This window comes from Triticum urartu, chromosome 5, assembly GCF_003073215.2.
Source record: "Triticum urartu cultivar G1812 chromosome 5, Tu2.1, whole genome shotgun sequence".
NCBI classification, from domain to species: domain Eukaryota; kingdom Viridiplantae; phylum Streptophyta; class Magnoliopsida; order Poales; family Poaceae; genus Triticum; species Triticum urartu.
In genome coordinates, this window is record NC_053026.1 from 81,035,808 (window position 1) to 81,043,706 (window position 7,899).

A 7,899-nucleotide genomic window follows, 5' to 3' on the forward strand; every position below is an offset into this window, starting at 1 on the left:
AAAACGGCATTCCTTAATGGTTTCCTTAAGGAAGAATTGCATATGATGCAGCCGGAAGGTTTTGTCGATCCTAAGAATGCTGACAAGGTGTGCAAGCTCCAACGCTCGATTTTATGGGCTGGTGCAAGCATCTCGGAGTTGGAACATTCGTTTTGATGAGATGATCAAAGCGTTTGGGTTTACGCAGACTTATGGAGAAGCCTGCATTTACGAGAAAGTGAGTGGGAGCTCTGTAGCATTTCTCATATTGTATGTGGATGACATATTGTTGATGGGAAATGATATAGAATTCTTGGAAAGCAAAAAGGCCTACTTGAACAAGTGTTTTTCAATGAAGGATATTGGAGAAGCTGCTTACATATTAGGCATCAAGATCTATAGAGATAGATCGAGACGCCTCATTGGTCTTTCATAGAGTACGTACCTTAACAAGATATTGAAGAAGTTCAATATGGATCAGTCAAAGAAGGGGTTCTTGCCTATATTGCAAGGTACGAGATTGATCACGGCTCAATGCCTGACCACAGCAGAAGATAGAGAAAAGATGAGTGTCATCCCCTATGCCTCGGCCATAGGGTCTATCATGTATGCTATGCTGTGTACCACACCTGATGTAAACCTTGCCGTAAGTTTGGTAGGAAGGTACCAAATAATCCCGGCATGGAGCACTGGACAGCGGTCAAGAATATCCTGAAGTACCTGAAGAGGACTAAGGATATGTTTCTCGTTTATGGAGGTGACGAAGAGCTCCTCGTAAAGGGTTACGTCGATGCTAGCTTCGACACTGATCTGGATGACTCTAAGTCACAAACCGGATACGTGTATGTTTTGAATGGTGGGGCAGTAAGCTGGTGCAGTTGCAAGCAAAGCGTTGTGGCGGGATCTACATGTGAAGCGGAGTACATGGCTGCCTCGGAGGCAGCACAAGAGGCAATCCGGGTGAAGGAGTTCATTACCGACCTAGGAGTCATACCCAATGCGTCGGGCCCAATGACTCTCTTCTATGACAACACTGGAGCTATTGCCCTTGCCAAGGAGCCCAGGTTTCATAGGAAGACCAGGCATATCAAGCGTCGCTTCAACTCCATTCGTAAATGTTCAAAATGGAGACATAGATATTTGTAAAGTACATACGGACCTGAATGTGCAGATCCATTGACTAAACCTCTCCCTAGAGCAAAACATGATCAACACTAGAACGGCATGGGTGTTCGATTCATCACAATGTAACTAGATTATTGACTCTAGTGCAAGTGGGAGACTGTTGGAAATATACCCTAGAGGCAATAATAAAATGGTTATTATTATATTTCTTTGTTCATAATAATTGTCTATTGTTCATGCTATAATTGTGTTATCTGGAAATCGTAATACATGTGTGAATACATAGACCACAACACGTCCCTAGTGAGCCTCTAGTTGACTAGCTCGTTGATCAAAAGATAGTCATGGTTTCCTGACTATGGACATTGGATGTCATTGATAACGCGATCACATCATTAGGAGAATGATGTGATGGACAAGACCCAATCCTAAGCATAGCTCAACGATTGTGTAGTTCGTTTGCTATAGCTTTTCCGAATGTCAAGTATCATTTCCTTAGACCATGAGATTGTGCAACTCTCGGATACCGTAGGAGTGCTTTGGGTGTGCCAAACGTCACAACGTAACTGGGTGACTATAAAGGTACACTACGAGTATCTCCGAAAGTGTCTGTTGGGTTGGCACGAATCGAGACTGGGATTTGTCACTCCGTATGACGGAGAGGTATCTCTGGGCCCAATCGGTAATGCATCATCATAATGAGATCAATGTGATCAAGTGCTTGATCACGGGATCATGCATTACGGTACGAGTAAAGTGACTTGCCGGTAACAAGATTGAACAAGGTATTGGGATACCGACGATCGAGTCTGGGGCAAGTAACGTACCGATTGACAAAGGGAATTGTATACGGGATTGATCGAATCCTCGACATCGTGGTTCATCCGATGAGATCATCATGGAGCATGTGGGATCCAACATGGGTATCCAGATCCTGCTGTTGGTTATTGACCAGAGAGTCGTCTTGGTCATGTCTGCGTGTCTCCCGAACCCGTAGGGTCTACACACTTAAGGTTCGGTGACGCTAGGGTTGTTGAGACATTAGTATATGGTAACCCGAAAGTTGTTCGGAGCCCCGGATGAGATCCCGGATGTCACGAGGAGTTTTGGAATGGTCCGGAGGTGAAGAATTATGTATAGGAAGTCCAGTTTCGGCCATCGGGAAAGTTTCGGGGTCACCGGTATAGTACCGGGACCACCAGAAGGGGCCCGGGGGTCCACCGGGCGGGGCCACCTATCCCGGAGGGCCCCATGGGCTGAAGTGGGGAAGGGAACCAGCCCTTGATGGGCTGGTGCACCCCCCTTGGGCCCCCCCTATGCCTAGGGTTGGAAACCCTAGGGGTGGGGGCGGCCCACTTGGCTTGGGGGGCAAGCTACCCCCTTGGCCCCTGGCGCCTTCCTCTCCCTCTCGTGACACCTCTCCCTCTCGCTAAGCTTGGCGAAGCCCTGCCGAGGTCGCCGTTGCTTCCACCACCACGCCGTCATGCTGCTGGATCTCCATCAACCTCTCCTTCCCCCTTGCTGGATCAAGTTGGAGGAGAGGTCTTCCCAACCGTACGTGTGTTGAACGCGGAGGTGCCGTCCATTTGGCGCTAGGTCATCGGTGATTTGGATCACAACGAGTACGACTCCATCAACCCTGTTCTCTTGAACGCTTCCGCTCGCAATCTACAAGGGTATGTAGATGCACTCTCCTCTCCCTCGTTGCCAGATGACTCCATAGATTGATCTTGGTGATGCTTAGAAAATTTTAAATTCTGCTACGTTCCCCAACAGCTGGTGGGTCCCAGCAGTCAGGGGGGCTAAATACGGTGGCCCGTTCGGTGGGTCCCCGCTGTCAGGTGGAGGAATAATTATTTTGCACGTAATAAGGAGGCACTTCCTTGCTGCGGCCGTGGACCCAGCTGTCAGCCTCTCCACGTATAGTCCATGTCCGATGGAAGCTGTTCCTTGACCACGTTGACCACGCCGCGCCGAGAGCACCAGGGCGGTGGACGACGGCGAGGCCTAGGAAGGGGACGATGCGGAGCCTGGGAAGACGCGGTAGTGGATGCCCACGCGTAGAGGAGTACGAGGGCACTGGTTCACTGCGGTGTGAGGCTGCCGTCGCCGCAGAGTAACAAGGGGTGTGGGTGAGTAGAGGTATGGCCTGGCCAGCGGTGGGAGTAGTAGGGTGTGGTGAGGCCTCTGCCGCATCACAGCCGGCCACGGGAGGCAGGAGCATGAGGCACGACCGGCGCTGGTTTGGGCGGCTGGTACAAGAAGACTAGAGGTTGAAGAAGCCCTACGGCAATTGGATGGACATCATACGGTCACTGGAGCTAGAATCTAGCATATTGACTAAGTTGACAAAGCCCTCCGTCCCCGTCAACTTAGTAGGCCCACAAGTCAGCCTGCCACTATACTGGGTCCCAGCTAACAAGGGGAGTATTCATTTTTTTGTGCGTAATAAGAAGGCAGTTCCTTGCATGCGAAGATATAGTTGGTGGGTCCGAGCTGTCAGCGGCGGTAACGTTTTTTCGCGAAATACAGAAGCCCTTTCGGTGGGTCCCTAATGTATGGTGGAGGAATCATTATTTTGCGCGTAATAAGGAGGCATTTCCTTGCGTGCGGCCGTGGACCCAGCTGTCGGCCTCTCCACGTACAGTCCACTTCAGATGCATGTTGATCGTTGACCACGTTGACCAGGCCACGCCGAGAGCACCAGGGCGGTGGACGACGGCAAGGCCTAGGAAGGGAACGACATGGAGGCACGGAAGACTCGGCAGTTGTTTCCCACGCGGAGGGGAGTACGACTGTACGAGGGTTTACTGGTTCGTCTGCCGTCGCCGAAGAATAACAGCAGGTGTGGGTGAGTAGAGGGATGGCTAGGCCAGCGATGGGAGTACGGTGGGGCTGTGAGGCCTGCGCGGCAGCACAGTCGGCCGCGGGGAGGAGGGAGCAGGCAGTCCCGCCGGCGCTTGTTTGAGCGGCTGGAGCAGGAAGAGCAGAGATTGAAGAAGCACGACGGCCGTTGGATGGACATCCAACAGTCAGTGCTTGTGCATCAACCTTTTTTTAGGAAAGCCTCAAATCTGTGGAAAACAGCATATAGCCCATCTGCCATTATTTCTAATAATTTTCAGCCCATTTGCTAATTCTTAAGGTTTTTTTTGAGCCCATATTCTTTTTGTTAGCATTACAGACCAAATTGTGGCCACGGTTAAAAAATTATACAAAATTTTGCATATTTCGGTGCGGTCTGAACTGTTTTTAATCCCGAAATTTCGACTCTCATTCAAACTGATTTTAAAAATAAATGTATATCAATATAAAATCCAACAAATTCTCCACGCATAAAAATTAATGTAATTTAAAATCTTGAAATGAAAAAAAAAAGATATTTGAAACTAATTGCCGGTTTGATGTGTTTTAAAAATGTACAACCCATTTCTCATTACTGATGGGCCATTTTCTCGGCCAGCCGAATGAAAGCTCTCCTCGTCTTGAAAGATTTGCAGCCCAACATGCCTGACAAAGCGACTTACTTGGCAAATCACAAAAAAATTGGGTTGTGGCCATGGACCCAGCTGTCAGCCTCTCCATGTACAGTACTCCTCCGATGGAAGTTGTTCCTTGACCATGTTGACCACGCCGCGTGGAGAGCACCACGGCGGTGGACGACGGCGAGGCCTAGGAAGGGGACGACGCGGAGCCGGGGAAGACGCGGCAGTGGATGCCCACGTGGAGAGGAGTACGTGGGTTCACTGGTTCGGCTGCGGTGTGAGGCTGCCGTCGCCACAGGGCCTGGCCAGCGGTGGGAATAGTAGGGGGCGGTGAGGCCTCCACGGCAACATAGCCGGCAACGGGAGGCAGGAGCATGCGGCACGACCGGCGCTGCTTTGGGCGGCTGGAGCAAGAAGACCAGAGGTTGAAGAAGCACTACGGCTGTTGGATGGACATCGTACGGTCACTGGAGCTAGAATCGTTCATATTGACTAAGTTGAGAAAGCCCTCCGTCCCCGTCAACTTTGTTGGCCCACAAGTCATCCTCCCACTATGGTGGGTCCCAGCTAGCAGGGGGTATTCTTTTTTTGTGCGTAATAAGGAGGCACTTCCTGGCGTGCGATGATATAGCTGGTGGGTCCGACATGTAATGGGGGGAACGTTTTTTTCGCAAAATACAGAGGCCCTTCTGGTGGGTCCCAGCTGTCAGGTGGAGGAATCATTATTTTGCGCATACAGTCCACGGCCGATGGATGTCGTTCGTTGACCAACTTGACCAGGCCGCGCCGAGAGCACCATGGCGGTGGACGACATCAAAGCCTAGGAAGGGAACGACACGGAGCCGGGGAAGACTCGGCAATGGTTGCCCACGCGGTGGGGAGAGCGAGGGTTTATTGGTTCGGCTGCCGTTGCCGGAAAATAACAGGAGGTGTGGGTGAGTAGAGGAATGGCCAGGCCAGCAATGAAGTAGGGCGGGGCGCTGCGGCCTGTGCGGCAGCACAGCCGGCCACGGGAGGCGAGAGTAGGCAGTCCCACCAGAGCTGGTTTGGGCAGCTGGAGCAAGAAGATCAGATATTGAAGAAGCAGCACGGCCGTTGGATTAACATCCAACGGTCACTGCTGCTAGAATCGTTTGTGGACTAAGTTGACAAAGCCAAAGTACACGTCAACCTAGTAGACCCACAAGTCAGCCTCCAAATCTGTCCCAAACAGCATACATCCCGAAATTTCTAGCCAGATTCAAATTAATTTTAAATCCAATATACCTTAATTTAAAATATCAAAATCCGAAAGAAAACAGTATTTTGGAACAAATTGTCTGTTTGCTGTATTTTTTCATTTTACAGCCCATTTATTATTACTTATAGCCCATTTCTTATTACTTATAGCCCATTTTCTGTGCAAAATGCATCCCTCCTTGTCTTGAAAGATTTCCGGCCCACCAGGGCGTAGAAAAGCAAGTAGGCCTACGTTGGTTATTCTGCAAAAAAACAAAATAGCTTGCTAGCAATTTTCAGAAAGGAAAAAAACAAACTGGGCTGACCATGTGCTAAACATATGAAATAAAAGCCTGTGCTAGACGGGCCACGGGTCCCGCACAACCCAGTTGATACCTTTCTGCGTCCCGAAAAAACAAAATTACTGCGCGCGCTGCTGGGTCCCTACTGTCAGCCAAACCATGTATAGTCATCTCCTTATTCCTCTCGGTTGTTGACCATGTTGACAACACCGGAGGGCGGCGCCGCGGCGAGCGAACCAAGGTGGAGGATGATGGTGAGGCCTAGGACGGGATCTAATAGGAGCCGGGGCAGATCACAGCCAGCCGTGGGAGGCGGGAGCAGGCGGTCCCGCCAGCGCTGGTTTGGCTTTGGCGGCTCGAGGAAGAAGAGACTGAAGAAACGCGACAGACGTTGAATGTCAATCCGAAGGTCAAGGTTGGCACAATCGTTTTGTTGACTAAGTGGACACCAAGTAGCATACTTTTTTATATATAGGAAGAAAACTGCGAGGAAAATGCGTTCGTCTACCGTCCTCCTCACAGGGACTGTTCGCCACATAAGTGACTAGCACCCTTGGTTTTCAACCGAGAGGTCTTGGGTTCGAGTCCCAGGAACTCTCAATTTTGTCCTCCTTCCTTCCTCGCAAAAAAAGGGAAAGAAAATCAAAGACTTGGGAAGGCGTATAGAACAAGCTAGTGTACCAGTAATGAGACGTTGCCGAGTTTTAGAAAAAATAAAGATGTGCTCCTGTAGATGGTTCGAATCCAAACATAGACTATGACTATATATGGTGCTATGCTACTCTGCAAGTAATGAAACTGACATATCCAACGTTCGCTTCTCCTCTTCTCTACTTACTCTACCTAGCATCAGAAGCTCTGGCCGCAGCAACCATGTCCGCGGGCTGCTCGTCCACCTGCTCTTCAGCAGGCAACAACCAGATATGCGACAAGTCGCAACCCGTACCATCGCCTGTGGGTCTCATCACACCCTCGCCGGCACGCGCACCGCAGCCGATTGCTCATCGCAACCCGTTGCCGTTGGTGTGGTGCCACTGCTGCAAATCACGTAGATTCATCCGTCGTGTCTCAACCACAATCCGCAACCCTGGCCAAGTCTTCTACAAATGCCCGAATCATGGGGTAATAATATGTTTAAGTGTTGTTCTGCTGCTTTCAGTTGCTGATTTTTTTTAATAGTTTGGTTGATGATCTACCAATTTGATTCGTGCAGAAAAGGGAAGATTCGTGTGATTTGTATTTCTGGGAAGTTGCTGATGTGGGGGAATGCAACTACGCTGATTATTTGGTTAGCCGAGGAATCCCAATACCAGCAGGTTGGGGTGTTGGACAAGTAACTGAAGGAACGGCAGAAGAGGAAGATGCAGAGCAGAAGCTTAAAGATGCAGTTCCTCTGATCATGGCCAAGCAACAGCTGCTGAATGGCCCTGACAGCAATGAGGAGATGAAAGAGCTTGTGAAGATAATGGGCAAAATCGATGTGCTCTGTAGGATGATTGTCTCTTTATTTGCAGTGTATGTAGCACTCATGATGTATTCAGTGGCTACGACATGAGCACTTTGCTGAAACTAGTAATGAATGAAACCTGTGTAGCAGGCTGGGCGTAGTGTTGTGAACATCTAATGATTTCTATTAACGGAAATCAGGGGGTATCCCCTTTTGGTCATATAAATAAATAAATAGCAGAGGCCTTGTCGGGTCAGCTTTATTCTCATTCGAAGACGTCGAGCAAATTGCAGTCCAACAGCAAACTATATCATCAAATTCAAGTTTCACAACCAAATATGAG